Source organism: Protopterus annectens, chromosome 14.part0 (genome assembly GCF_019279795.1).
Source record: "Protopterus annectens isolate FY-2018-M chromosome 14.part0, PAN1.0, whole genome shotgun sequence".
NCBI classification, from domain to species: Eukaryota; Metazoa; Chordata; order Ceratodontiformes; family Protopteridae; genus Protopterus; species Protopterus annectens.
In genome coordinates, this window is record NC_056748.1 from 248,597,328 (window position 1) to 248,613,539 (window position 16,212).

Genomic DNA, 16,212 nt, shown 5'->3' on the forward strand with positions numbered 1-16,212 from the left:
TAAGGCATTAGCAGCATTACAACTGCACTTAATGGCGTGACAAGCCACCTAAGATATCAAACCTACAAAAGAAAGAGAAGTGGACTTAGCATTAGAATAAGGCAGGTCAGACAGAACCCACCCCAGCTGTGACAAAAGGAATACAATATACTTAGTTATGTGAGTTTGATAGTTAATAGCATGAAATGCCAGTGTAGCAGAAGTGTAGACCTTCTACCCCAGCTCCCCATAGCTTGACTATCCTTGCCTGAGGGAAGAAGCTCAGAGGAAGGCAAAAGCTGATCAGCAGAGAAAGAGCCCACACCAGGGTCAGAAGAAGGATACTTGTAAAGAAACCTGAAAGTCTCAGGCACCTTATAAAAACAGTCAGGCTACTTAGGGGCAGGAATCGGGGAAACAGGAGCCAAAGAAGCAGCTGAATTAGTGTCCAACAAAGCAAACCAAAACAGGAGAAACAGAAGAAGGTTTAGGAGAGTCCATCTTCAGCCACTCATATCATCTTTTCTGGATGTCAGAAACTTGTTCCCACTTAAAATACTCCATCATGTCAACCACTGTATCCCTAAAGGAGAATCAGGAGTCAAGGACCCCTCTTCATTAGAGTTAAATGCTATGGCATTTATGAAGAGTAGGTCAAGAAATCCTCACCCGAGTCTGATTCATCAGCAGAGGAATCAGGTTCCCTGGATCTTTTGAGATAGAAGACCAAGGAGGGGCAGGGACCACAACCTCCGAGGTGGTCTCAAATCCAGCAGGGCATTAAAGAAGTTCTGAGTAAAATCCTGCCACTCCATTTGAGGATCTTTAGGAGTGGGAGAAATGTGCTTTTTTTCTGTCTTTTCTTAAGGAGGACATCAATGTTAACAAACTTCGGTGGTTCAGAACCCCGCCTTTACTCAGAGTACTAGACACCTCTTCCCTAACTAAGATCTGGGAAATCTCACTAGGCCCCTCAAATATCATCAGCCATGGCTTCTTCTCCATGTCTACAGCTTAGGTTTGCAAAGCCTAGGAGGACCTGCGATAAGCCAATTCCCTGCCAGCCTCTGACAGGGTCGCGGCAGAAGGAACCAAAGTCAGCACCAGGTGGTCTTTAGCAGTATCATCCATCTTGAAAGAGATGTTCATCAAAGGCTGGACAGCAGTAGTATCAAACTTTGACTTTTTAGCCTTTTTCTTAACAGGCGTCTGTACCCCTTGGAGAGTGGATTCAGCCATGGTACACTGGGCCAACAACCTGAGATGTTGGTTCTCAAGATAAATGGAAAGAGAAGACAGAAAACTGTGAAGAACCTTTGGTACAAACATCTGAAAAAGAGAATACTGACTGTGGTCGTGAGAAGCACCTAGACAAAACAAACACTTGTGATGGTCTTTATGGGGAATCTGCCTCCCATACTGACATTTCCCCTTCTTCGATGACATGAACTCACAAAATGCACTATAAAAGAAACCCCAATGGGGACATATCTGTAAAAGGCTTACTATAATCAGCACAGTGAAGGGTGCCCAGAGTGATGTACAACTATGGCATTTGGACTGGTGGCAAAGAAATGCTGATGTGGGGAGCATGCTTCTGATGGATAAAGTTAAGAGTTAAAGACTTTAGTACACTGCCCAGACATGGGGCTCTCCTTGGCAGGTGATCCCACAGGTTATGAATACTGCAGCAGTGATATGGAAGGACATCTTCAATGATGTTTCTGGTATGAAGTCAGCACTAAATTTGTTTATATTATCAACATCTTTAGGGTTGTGTAGGTAAAGCCACTGTGAATGAATTAAAAGCATAATTGAGTGTTATTTCTTAATAATCTGATATCTTGATTTTCCTTAGGGTAGATTCCAAATTTTTGTATAGATTTTTTATTTGTATTTTTGCCCTCGACTAAGGGCCTTCTCCGATAGTTCCACTACCATCAACCAATCAGGTCATTTGTTCTAGGGGTATGATAGCTGACATTTCCCAGGCTAGACAAGAGTCATATAGACCATTTGATCCTGCCTAATAATCCTGACTGGCTCTCTTCTCCCTCGCATGAGTAAGATGGTAAGGAGCAAGCCAACTTGCTGGTTCAGGGAGGAGACAATCCTCTCCTCCGTCTGGGAGAACTCCTCTCTCATCAGCATCATTACAAACACAAGCCATTGCTGTCTCCTGAGGGGAAGTGTGCTTCTGCACACCATGTACCCCTTGGTTGCAGTATGAGAAGCACTGTGACAGGACAGGCTTGAATTCCACCAGGTAACACCTAGCACTCTTACTAGGTGTCACCTTCAAGGCAAGGTACAATCAAATTGTATCTTCTATGGAAAATAACAGCATTTATGATCATCTTCCCCTGGTCTTGCTGAATACAGCAGACAAGAAGGGGAAGCTGATCTTCAGACAGTATCACTGCAAAAAAAAAAAAAAAAAACTTGCCCAAACTCCCTGTATCTTCGTCCTTACTTTTAGAAGATCTCCTACCTAGAACAGGCATGATGACTAAGTGATTTGAAATAGTTTTTTCTGAAGGAAGGAAACTGGTTAAGTGCCCAGCATTCTAAATCTCAACAACAAAAGTCTAACGCTAATGACATATCTGTGAAATCATGATGGCTTTGGAGCAACTGGCAAATCACCATTTAATGCAATACTAACATCCTCAGTCATGAAAGAAAAAGGAAAACCATGAAGGTCATAGCTGCCAAAATGCCTAAGCGATGCATGAGTCCAAGGCTGGAACTTCCTCTACAAAAGCCATAACCTTCTGGACCGTGCTCACAGACATGCAGGCAGGCAGGAAAGTAATACTCCTCCCACTTCCCCTGGAAAGCATAATAAAAACCAGACTACTACCAGAAAGGTGGCATATCCATTGACTGAGCTACAAAGCTGCCCTGGTAGAGGAACACAGGCAGTTCATTCTTCTCGAAGGCTTTTGTCACCAGTGTTAGAACCTTAGTAAAATAGTGGATGCAGAGGACAGTCCCAAACACTAGTGAAACTGACAAATGCCAAGAGTGACATGAAAGAAACTAATTTGGGGACCAAAGCAGTGATGTGAGAAACGTCAGCGATAGCATCCATGTGCCCTCATATGCAGGAGGAGCTTGCCTCCTAGAGAATCACCGTCGAGAATGTTGATATAAAGGATACTCTTAGTGAAGTTGTTGACAGAAGTCTCCTTTTCTCAGGCGGAGGAGTGGGCTGCACTGCCACCCACTTTGTGAGACCATTGTGGAGAATGACTGGGTGTAGGTGTGTGTGTGTGTGTGTGTGTGTGTGTGTGTGTGTGTTACACATATATACCAACTCTGAGATTACCATACCTCGGAGAAAAGAGAATATTCCAAGAAATGGCATCTCAGACTTAGTATATGGAAGTCCAATCTTTTGGCCATTCAATCTTCATTTTTCAGGACTTGCTCTATTGAGTCCCAACAATGCAAATGGATACCCTTAGGGATCCAGCCTCCTTCTATTTAGGGAAATCTTTTCATTCTCAGAAAGCAGAAGGGCCATAACAAAGAATAATAGTTGTAGTTAACACCAATTTCCACTTTTAGAAGACCTTGATCGGGTCACTGAAGACCTCCACTTGGAGGAATTCCCCTCCAAAAGAAGGTATGGAGAATGTACAGTACAAGACTGTCCTTAAAGGAGATTGTAAGCTACAGTATTTTATGCAGGCGCTATCCTCAGCTTGCTACGACAGTTGAGTATCGATGCAGTTAAAATTATTGCAGGCTATGGAGAAAAACTATAGAAGCCAGTGGAAGGGCTCTTCTCACAGTCTCCTTGATCCCAGATTCCAAAGTGTGGTTCATTAGAGAGGACTAGAACCCTGTAGAGGTGAGACAGAGAATTACGGGGCCCACAGAGTATGTGCTCTGATACATACAAAACATGTCACTCATATCTTTCTGGGTCTTACACATGATAGTTATCTACGCAGGATCAGTGAGAGAGCTTGTTGTTTCCAAGATGAATTTATGGCATTCTTTACAAAGGATATATTCTAATTATAGCATTTCTGCAGAAAAAGGAAGAAGAGTTAGAAACCTTCATATTTCTAAATCTTTCCCCAGTGGAATTATCTGGAAGATGCTAAGGGAGGGCAAGTCTTACTATCTGCTTCAGAGATCTGAATCTCAGGATCCTCAGAAAATAAAACAGAGATCATCCCTTACCTTAGCACCATAAAGGTGTAGCCTGAAATCACTTTGTGCTCAAAGACATTATTATGCATCAAACTGGAAACAAATATCAGGTGATGCAGCCCTAACATCAGGTGGGCAGTATGCGACAGGCAGCAATGCATCACTGGAGGTATCACAGGGCCAGGCTATGTTCCCTAATAGTATCCTCCTAAGAGGACAGGTCTCATCAGCTGTCATAAAGAATGTAAACATCTATTGCTTCAGTTATTGCAGTGGCCTGAACTTGAAAAGAAAGACTCATGGAACCTCATCAAGCCTAACTGATGAGTTTTTCATGACACAAGGAAAACAGCCACACTGCAGCCATTGAGCAATGACTCAAGAGATCACTCCATGCAAAATATCTGGGTGTGGTCATTTTCCAGTTGCTTACATGTGAGTCTTTATGGGCGATTTATCCCTCCAGGAGGCTGCAAGAGGTGCACTCCTCTCTTCACTTGCAAACAATGGCTATGGGTTTGACTGTTTGCTATTTAAGAGAAATCTTGAAACTAACAACAAAATATGAGATTGCAACATGGGCTATATTTGCAGATTTTGAGCAACGTATGTCCTCCAGTTTCCCCTACTGTTACCACTAATCTAGCACCTTCCAAGGGCTGTTTAAGTGACACACATACCAGTACCTGCACTGAGCACTCTCCATGGCTGCCATTTTCATGTAGGGATCAGGTTTCTATTGCTGTATCCTACTGATGGTGGCCAGGCTTAAGTTGTGGCACTTCAGACAATGGTTCACACTGTACAGCTTTCACCGACTATAAAGACAGTGCCAGTGATGGTTCTAGCTAGCTAGCAATTTTATGATCACAGAACACTTGGAAAGTTTTAGTGTTTTAAGCATACATCTACACAACATAAGTCACTGGCACCATATGTACATGGATAAAGAACATACCTGTTTACAGTAAATAAAGCCCCAGCAGTCACTCATGGCCATAAGGTAATTAAAGCACTTCCTTTTAAACTCTACTTTGAAGTGAATACAAGCTGACATTACTACATATACAGTGTCAAAAAACTGGCCCGTGCTAAAAAGTAAAATCCTCTGAATAATGAAGTCAAAATTAGAAATGGGGAAAGAGTGCGTGGAAAAGGACTGCAAGTCCACATAATCTTCACACATCAAAAAAGCTTAAGCTCTATACAGTCATAACGAAAATGTGTTGGGTTTATTATAGTAAACTACGTACAAGCCTGAACATGAGGTACTGTGGGTAGGTATTTCAGCAGCTGACGCAAGACAATTGAGAACACTCAGTCATTGCAGGGTTTCAACGCTCACCACATGTTCGAGCCAACCACACTTGATGAATGAACTAAAGGTAGTGGTATCTCTGTACTTGTTAAAAAAAAAAACAAAAACACTTCACTTCCAGACTAGTTAGACTAAATCACAATCTACAACTTCTCTACATCCAAATAACCATTAACAAGACCAGCTATTACATTATGATTAACTACAGGACACCCTCTATGCCCCCCCCCCCTCAGGCCATAACTCCTGTCTAACTAGTATGGAGTCCCTATGTATTATGCCAAACAACATTCCCTTATGGGAACTTCAACTACCTCTCCATTAACTGGGAGACATATACATCCAAACACATGTATGCCCACAGATTTCTGGATTTCACAGGGTCATAGTTTTATATGCAAGTACTAAACTAGCTGCCTTTGCTGGCCATTTTAAGCATAGCCAGTTTCCCTTTTTGCCCTGAAAACAACCTATCCCATATTTATTTTATATATTGGCCTTACCCATCACATTGTCAATTATTATATATTACCCCTAATGAGAATAACTGGGAGCATACCATAGATAATCTGGGGGGACCCAAGCATAGGATAAAGCATTTAGGAGCTGCAACTGTCCATCAGTAGTACAGGAGGCAGCCCTGGGGTAAATTTTCTGTTTAACAGCCATAGATCTAAGTTGCATTTTAAAATAGATAAGGGTGATCTTTTTCTGTATGAATGGGGAATCTTCCCCATAGTACCTGTATCCTCTGTAAAATATACCTGTCCCTCCAAACTGTTCTGTTGGTGCTGCAGATGAAGTTTAGATGTTTAGACCAAGTACATCTGATGCCTTTTGACTTGCTGATGTACAGTACATCCATCAGTAATGGGTCAGAGTATGCCTTGGATGCCAGACACAGGTCACTTCTCAGCAGTGTGTAGGATACAGAGCAAAGTGACAGGGCTTTGAGTCAGTCCATGTAGGACATGTTGGTTAGCCCTTGTATCCTTTTAGTAAGGTATCTCTGTGGGCATTCTAGTTGTTGCATTTGTGCTAAAGAAGGCATTAAATCAATATGATAATACATAAATACAAACTCTCTGGACCAGTTAATTCATAACCCAATCAGGGGTGATAAATTCCTGAACTTGGTCTTCACTGATGTGGTACAGCTCTGCTCCCAAACAACTGTTGCGCCCTTGCTCTCTCTAGTCAAATTGGACCACAAATTAGTCACATTCACTCTAAGACAGAAGCATCCTCTAATGCCTTGGTATTCAGAGAAAATGCCAAGGCTAATCTTCTGAAACAGAGTAATGACCTGGTTAAATTCAACATCCCCTTCCAACTCAATGACCCTACTATTTATGCAAAATCCATTGTCACTAAATTCTAAATAGGTGCATAGATGCATCTCTCCTCCTCTGAAATACAAGACAAATTCAAAAATAAATCCCTGTGGTGTTGCCTAAATACATACAAAAAACAAAGAGCCAGCAAAGGTGACTGAAATGAATGTATTCACAAATACATACAGCAAAAAAATAAAACCGGTTTCGGCTGGAACAACACAGCCTTCCTCAGTGTATAGATTCAAATCACAAAATACATGCTGTTTAAACATTCTAAGGCTATTACCCATTGGTTGAATACTCATAAATATTCATTTAGTCCAGGGGAAATAAACCCCCAAGCTTAATGATCCACTTTCTCTCTTTACTATTTAATATATTGTGCCATCCAGTTTTATTCATACGATTTCCATATAACACATCAATAACAATAAACCTAAATTCAGTAGTCGGATGCATCAACTGATGTTTATACAGAGCATTTGTCAGTTTTTTATGTTTAATATTACTCATGTGTTCAGAAATACGTGATCTGATGGGACGAGATGTCTGCCCTACATAGAATGCTCCACAGTTGCATGTAGCCAGGTAAACAACCCAATCATTACTACAGTTAGCAAAAAAGCCTATATCAAATACCTGGGAGTAATTTCTACTGGAAAAGGCTTTGGACGTGCTGATATATTTGCAATTAGAACAATGACCACATGGGAAGCATCCAAATATAGTCTTCCCTGATATAGTAGTCTGTTTTGATACAGAATATTTATTATCACTATATTTGTAGTGAATGAAATAAGATTTAAGATTTTTGCCATTTCTATATGAGAAGGTACATCTACCTGGAATGACATTAGCAATTGTGTGATCAGATTGTAAAATATTCCAATTTCTACGGACACTATCCAAAAGACAATTAGTGTTCCGAGCATAAGTGGTAGTGAGTCTTAATGTTGATGATGCTGTACATGTACGATCCCTGTACTGAAGCAGATCGGATCTCTCCATGTTATTCACCTGATGTTTGGCAGTTGTTATATTGCCAACTTTATAGCCCCTTTGTTTGAACCTGTTTGTTAGATCACATTGGTTAAGACAGAATGTGGATTGTTTCGAACAAATACGTTTGGCTCTTATAAACTGAGATTTAGGAATGTTCCTAGTTATGTGTGGAGGATAGTAGCTGGAAGCATGTAGAAGGGAGTTATATTGTGGGAACTTTCTATACATTTCTGTTTCCAAAGTGCCATCAGGCAACTTATGTACAAGGACATCCAAAAATGTTATCTTATCAGTATCATGATGTTCAGTAAAGGATAGTCCCCATTCATTGTTGTTAAGATACGAAAGAAATTCTGCAAGCCCAGATTCAGTACCTCTCCAAACCAACCACACATCATCTAAGTAACGTCTCCAAATATCCATATCAGATAGATATGTATTTCTAGTGGCATCATAAATAATCTGTGTTTCGACATAAGCCATGAAAAGGTCAGCATATATGGGGGCAAAGGATGCCCTCATAGCTGTTCCTTTAGTTTGCCAGAAACACAGATCTTTATAATAGAAGACGTTACATGTAAGAACATACCTAGCCATGTCAACCAAAAAGGAGTTAAATGATGAACTATACAATTTTGTAATGTCCAACCAATATGCCAAAGCTTTTAATCCTGCCTGGTGTGGTATGTTCGTGTATAGCGCACTCACATCAAGTGTACATAGAAGCCAATCAGCCTCAAGTTGTGTATCTGATATTATTTGTAGAAAGTCGGTTGTATCTTGTAACCTAGAACGAACTGATGGTAACAAAGGTTTCAAATATTTAGTCAGAAACATAGATAATGGTTCAGTTACATAGCCCTTACCAGATACTATAGGTCTGCCAGGAGGATGGATAGCATTCTTGTGGATTTTAGGTAAAAAATAGATGTGTTGGGCATTTGAATCAATAATGGACAATTGATGTAAAGTATCATTAGTAATAATTGCCCGATTTTTAGCATCCACAAGAAAGCATTTAATGCATCTGATAAGTCTTGATGTAGGATCGACAGACATATAGGAATAGTATCTGGTGTCAAAAAGCTGTCTACCGGCCTCATTATCATAATCTGTCCAGTTTTGTACAACAACAGCACCTCCCTTGTCTGCTGTGGTAATAACAATATTTTTGTTGTTCTGTAACTCAAAAATAGCCTGTTTCTCAATAGATGTAATGTTGTTATATTTAAAGGCAACATCAGAACTGAAGAAATGTAGATCTTTGAGAACGCTATTTTGAAACAAATGAACTGTAGCATGCATGGGTGGGGAAAAACTGGATTTGTGGTAAGTGAATTTACCACGATCAAGGTTACAATCAGAATCACCAAAAAATAATCTGAGCTTAAGTAATCTACAAAAATTCACTATATCTTGAGCAAGTGCATCTTCAGAAATCATGAAACCAGGTATAAAACTGAGGCTTTTATTTAGGACAGAAATATGTATAGAAGATAGATCAAAATTGGACAAATTTAACACATTGTTGTTAGTTTCAACATTCAATTTTTCAGGGCCATTGCTAATAATCCTTGAATATTTTGAACCTTTTCTGTGTTTACGTTTAGTCCTAAAGGGACAACCCCAGGTGTTCTTTTAGGAGGAGACCCTGATGCTGCCAGGGATTCGTTGTCAGTGCCAGATGATGTATCCTCAAATGATGAGGTAGTATCAGTGTAGTGTTTGCGTAAATTGGACCTGGGTCTCTTCCTTTTCATAGTGGAGGCAGGAGGATTATTGAACCTCACATGCTTAGTCTGATGTAAAAAAGGGTTCCCACGTTGAATAGTCCTCCTGGCCCCTGGTAAATTTTTTCATTTTCCTAGATTTCAATTCAGCATCATATTTTTTAAGATCTACAGCTACCTTATTTAACCTACCTTTAAATGAAGGTTCTTTTTCAAAAGCTTTCAATTTGTCCGCTAGAGCAGTGATTTCTGTTAGCCCCCTGTCAATTGCACGATTATGAAAATTGTGCAATTCTGCAACAAAGGCCATAGTGGCTTCCTGTTGTATTTTGGACCAATTTTTGGTCAACTCATCATCCATACTATTTACATGGGGGATCATACGTATACGTAACCCCCTAGGAGTGATGTTAGCAGCCTGATACGCCTTGAAAAGTTTGCTGTGCCACACATTTGCACGCAAAAATCTAAGCTGCTTGTTGATATCATCAATTAAATTCTGACATGATGATTCCAAACTTGTTGTGTCTATAGGTTCAGTACTCCCATTACTGGTGGAAGTTAAACCAAAGACCCCAAGGTCTTCTCTATCCGCAACTAAACCTGAAATAAGATTGGATAAATCCATACTTATAAACACAATTTGAAAATAAATATGCCAAAAAATATTTGAATAAAGACTGTCAATAGTGGTTTCAATATGCAAAAACCAAGACAGTCAAAATTTGGTTTGGGTAGCCGTCAATAATGGTTCCACATGGACATAACCACGACAGCTAAAAAGCACAATGGACAATGACAGCAAACAAATAGTCACTTAGTAAAAAAGAAGCTGCGTCCAAGTCTACAACACAAATGCCAATAATCTTTATCAGGAACATTTGGCATAAAAGATATCAATGATGACTGAATAAAGAAATATATAATTGTATGTTCAGGGGGCTAAACAAGAAATCCAAACAAGAGCAGACAAAGCTTAATATACAAATATGAAATACTGAATGAAAGTCTAGACAGTAATAACTAAATCACAGAGGACAGCTATATGTAAAGCCAAACAGTACCAGGGTCAGGAGGAGAGAGACCAAATCCAACAAAAAAATATTTGGTCATAATAGAAGGACAAAACAATATATAAAAAATTGTGTCCACAGACAAATATTCAAAAAGGAATGAATAATGATAGAAAATAAGCACATCAAAAAAGTGTGTAAATCCTGAAAAGGAATATTATTTCTGTATGTCATATGCCTAATTATAACAAATATTGTGACATCCCTCAAGGTGGAAGATCAGGACAATAGTGTCCATCTGACATTAACAGCCTGAAATATTAGCATAGTCCGTCCCAAAAATTAAGTGGTATGACCCTCAATGTATATCACATCCTAATAGTTACTTATAAATATTTGGGCTACTGAAGGAAAGCACAAATGTGAATAAACCATACTAATATGGTGTGTAAAAACTATAATAATATAATTTAAAATACAACCAAACTCAGACCCAAATATACAAGTTGTGTACTGAATATTCAAAAAGATGAATAATGGTTAAAAATGAGCACATCAAAAAAAGTATATAAATCCTAAAAAGGAATATCAATTCTAAATGTCACATATAGTATCAAATGCCTATTAATGTAAAGTAACCAACAGTTGAAAAATCAGGACAAATATGTTCATAAATAATGAAAACCTGAAATATTAACAATGACTTTCCCTAGGTTAAATATTATGACACTCAGTATATATCAGATGATCATAATTACTCTTAAATATCAGGGCTAATAATGAAAAGCACAAATATAAGTAGACCATACATTACAGATCATAATAGTATAGTTTGAAACCACCAAACTCAAATCCCCAATATACAGGTCATAAATATGCCAGTAATAGTTCCTGAGTATATTAAGTCAAGACAATATACAAAGACTATATTGATATTACTGTAAAAATCAAACTCAGTCAGTAAAACAAACTGGTATGAACTATAATGAGATAACTCATTAACCAAGTGCTATCAAAAAGACATAGACCCAATACAAAAGTAATTAATACTAAGTAACATTCATTAGTATCTGCTTGATAAATGTCACCAACTGTAGTTGTATTATTCAAAATTCGTGCTTCATCAAGGCTCAAAAATATGTCCGTGATGTTGTGGTTTTAATAGAGTCAAATGAGTGAAAAAAGGGGATAGATGTAATAACATAGTCCACGAACAACATAACTAGAAGCCCAAAAAGATATATCACGCGACGTAGCTCCTGGTTTAAATAAAGTCAGATGAGTGGAAAGAAAGTCAATATAATTACATAGTCCACGAACAACTTCAATAGAAGCCCAAAAGATGTATCATGCGATGTAGCTCCTGAGTTAGTTAGTAGTCCGAGAAGTAATTAAATAATACACCAACAGTTACCTTTAGTGCCCAAAGGATATAACACATAATGTTCCTCATTGACAAGCTGATGGTCCTTAACTGTACATTGATTCCCAACGACATAGAAAAAGCCTGTTAGCGACGTGCAGATCAATATCCAAATTCCTCCGGATGGCGTCACATTAAGACCCACACAAAACAAATATGAATGCCAAAGGGAAGTCAGTTCTATAAATACATGTTCCCCCAAAGTCACGACAAGAGAGAAAAATAACTTGTTGGGAGCGTAGACACAATCCAATAAGCAATGCTGTATACTTGCGTATAAGCACACTCGAAGGACAGAAAGTGTTGAGTAGACCAATATTTCAGTTTAGACAAATAAGTCCATACCCGTTCCAACACCAGTCGGTTCACCAGTATAGATGAAAAAATGACTCGACAAGCCCAATCCTCCAAAAGAGATGATAGCGTCGAAAAACCACACTATAGTCCAGATGTATACAAAAACATACACTATAGCAGGATGGTGAATGGATATTAATCCTCAATAAAGTGTAGAATAAAAGCGGATTTAACAATGGGATAAAAATAAAGTCAAATAGCGGCTGCTGCAACGAATCCCTGTAGCAGCATCGAAGTCACAGGCACAGGTAAGTGAATTTACCACGATCAAGGTTACAATCAGAATCACCAAAAAATAATCTGAGATTAAGTAATCTACAAAAATTCACAATATCTTGAGCAAGTGCATCTTCAGAAATCATGAAACCAGGTATAAAACTGAGGCCTTTATTTAGGACAGAAATATGTATAGAAGATAGATCAAAATTGGACAAATTTAGCACATTGTTGTTAGTTTCAACATTCAATTTTTCAGGGCCATTGCTAATAAACAGCATGTATTTTGTGATTTGAATCTATACACTGAGGAAGGCTGTGTTGTTCCAGCCGAAACCGGTTTGTTTTTTTGCTGTATGTATTTGGGAATACATTAATTTCAGTCACCTTTGCTGGCTCTTTGTTTTTTGTATGTATTTCGTTTTGTGAGCCTTGCAACTGCTCCCGCGCAGGGGGACCTTGTTTATTGATACGTTGCCTAAATACAAACAGGCTCTTTAATAAAAGAAAAAAAAACTAATTAAATGCAAAATGAATTTAACTGTCAAGATGTCAATAACACTCATGCTAAACTTGATTAGGAGCTCCGGACCCTGATCAAATCAACCAAAGGCAGTCATGAGATAAAAATGCCACTAAGGGAAAGGATAATCACAAAGCCTTGTTTTACCATGTCAGAAATCTTCAAAACAATTCCCAGCACTGCACAGAACTAATAGTAAAGGATATTACATACTCGGACCCAGAGAACATTCCCAATCTACTATGATACATATTTTGTTCAAACTTCACTCCTTCCCCTATATTTTCAGACAATACACCTGCATCTAACCCCCACCATCTCAAATCTCCCAAGAACAAGTCCTCAAGGCGCTATCCAAGATCAAGAACACTACTTCTTTTGGGCTGGATGACACAACCAAGTACAGATAAATCAGAGTGACGACAAAGGCACCAGCAGTCGAGAGAAAACTTTAATGCTGAGATAAAATAAAAAAAAAACAGATTAAGCACTTTTGCCCCTACAACCCCTGTGGCTTCATCAGAGTAACATGGTGGTGCTGCGGTAGCGCTGTCGCCTCACAGTAAGACGTTGTCCTGTTCAATTCTCAGCTAGAGCGTCTTCTGTGTGGAGACATGCGTGAATGGGCGTACCTTCGTTGAAGGTTGTGCGTCAGGGCTGGCAACTCGGCACGTAAAAAAAAAAAAAAAAATCTACTGCCAATCATTAGCGGACCGGAGTTCCGCTGTGGCAACCCCTAACCGGGAAAAGCCGAAAGACACAACAACTAAGCAATTTATAGTTAAACCAAACAGCCTATCCAACAATTACACTAATTAACCACAAGATGTTAAATAAATTGGGTTAAAGTACCAATAATAAATAAATACACACTAAGGTTTACTTAAAAATTGTTTATGTACATAAATAAATAGAAGAGGTTTTTATTTTTATTATTGACAGAATAGAACATAATATTAGGGGTGATGATGGTGAAACTCTGTTGGAGTACAGGGAGGTGCTCTGGCAGTTGAGATTGAATGGCTTTGAGCAACCAGGCATAAATAACCATTGTTCACTTATTGGTACTTTAAAGTTGTGAGTGCAAGTAATTTAAGTGCATTATTAATTTTAAACATTTTTAATTCAACACATTTATTTATATACATATACAAATGTTTTTAATTTTTTTACTGTTTTTATTTTATCTCACCATAAAAATTTTTCTCTCGGCTACTGGTGTCTGTTCTCACTGTGACTTATCTGTTCATGGCTACTCGGCTTTGGTCAGGTAAATGGTGTCAGGTGATTGGTGATATAGCTAAGTGTCTACTTAGCCTGAAGCATGCCTTATCAGATCACTTACATAGGTTGTTCAATATCAGCCTCCAAAACAGCCTTTGTATTACACAACTGGAAAAAAGCAACAGTCATCCCCTTGCATAAAGTTAGGGAATTAATGGACTCAGGAAAATTACACATTCATAAACCTGACCACACTCATCTGTAAGGCTTTGTAAAGGATCATTATGGAACTAATAAGTCAGGACACAGGTAACCTACAAACTCTCAACTCAAGCCAGTTTGGATTTATCAAGGGCAAATCTTGCCTTCTTAACCTGGCTGATTTCGTTGAAAAGGTTACTGAAGTAATGGATGAAGGAAAATCAGTACATGCTGCATACCTACACTTCACAAACACATCTGACACCATCTCATACACAGATAAACTATCCCAGCTAAATGTTAATCCCTGTGTAACTCACTGGATAGCAAACTGGCTCACAAAAAGAACCCAGGAAATTAGGGTGGACTGCTACCTCCTCCAAATGACCTGTAACTGGTGTGTACACCAGGGGTTCAGTTCTCAAGACACTCCTCTTTGACATTTACTTTCTGGAGGTCAAAGAAACTTTTAAAGGTTTATGGCTGACCAAGCTTGCACATGAATGTATACTTGGTGCCTTTATAAATTCCCCATAGGACACCAAAATCCTCAAAAAGGGTTGTTCCAAACCAACAGCTGGTGTCAAAACTATGGACTAAAACTAAATGCCATGAAATATATAATACTATTATTTAGCAAGCAATAAGGTCTTTGTAGCTACCAAGCTTAGAACATACTCCTGAAAACTGATTCAGTGGTTAGAGACATGGGAACCTACGTAGATAATGAACTGTCCTTCAATCACCACACATCCACTGTTGTAAGAAAGTCCTTTTTCACTGCAGAGTTTATTACTAAGGGTATGATGTCCAGGTCCAGGAATAAGAGCATTCCATTGTACTATGCACTCAGGCCAATCATAGAGTAGAATGCCCCCTTTGGAATATACCTGCCCAAAGTATGACACCACTTGAACATACACAATGCTTTCTTACTAAGAAAATTAAGGACCCATATCATAAAAAACATTTAAACATCTCAAAGCCTTGTCCTTCTTCTCTGTACTATACAGGCTTCTGAGGGGCTATCTTTGCCTTATGTACAAAACCTCAGCAGACTTTATCCTGTCAGAACTACCGCACATTGGCAAGTCCAATGGGAGCATAGTCACCTACTGAAGAGATCTCATTCACTTCTGCAACATCAACAGAACATGTTGGAAGATTAGATATGTATCAGACAGAATACCACATCTTTGGAACGGTCTTTCTCTCCACATAAGGCGAAGTACTTCCCTTACACTAGCCAAACTTAATTTGGACAATGGACTGGTAACCTCAAATTCACTCCTGATTTACTAACCTTGTCCTTCATGAACAGGGGGCAACATGTAAATGTTCTGCTCACCTCTGTGTTATTCACATAAACTATAAGGGATAAAATCTTCATGGGCATGTATGGCTAGACTACCAAAGATGTTCACAGATCAAAAGCCTAATAAGTACCCATGAACCTATGAAATCATATTGGACAAACAGAATCAATATACCACTATCACACAGACAATGGCTCAGTTACCAAAGAAGAGTTAAGGAAGAAGGCAGAATACAGATGAATAAATAAGTAAAAGTTTAGTTTCTCAAGGGATGGTAACCAGTCAGGTAACTTTCCAGTCCAAATATAACAGTATTTTAAATTAGAATCCAATTCTAAAATTCAGTGAATATTCCAAGGATACTACAAGGTTCAAGGCCTGTCGGTCAACTCCTGTCTCTAGGAGC

General features: G+C 38.8%; 1 protein-coding gene across 1 annotated transcript in view; it reads right to left on the reverse strand.

Annotated features, from left to right (window-relative positions):
- The window catches only part of SHTN1 (shootin 1), an 871,033-nt gene that overhangs the window by 618,709 nt on the left and 236,112 nt on the right, over positions 1–16,212 (reverse strand). The window lies entirely within an intron of this gene.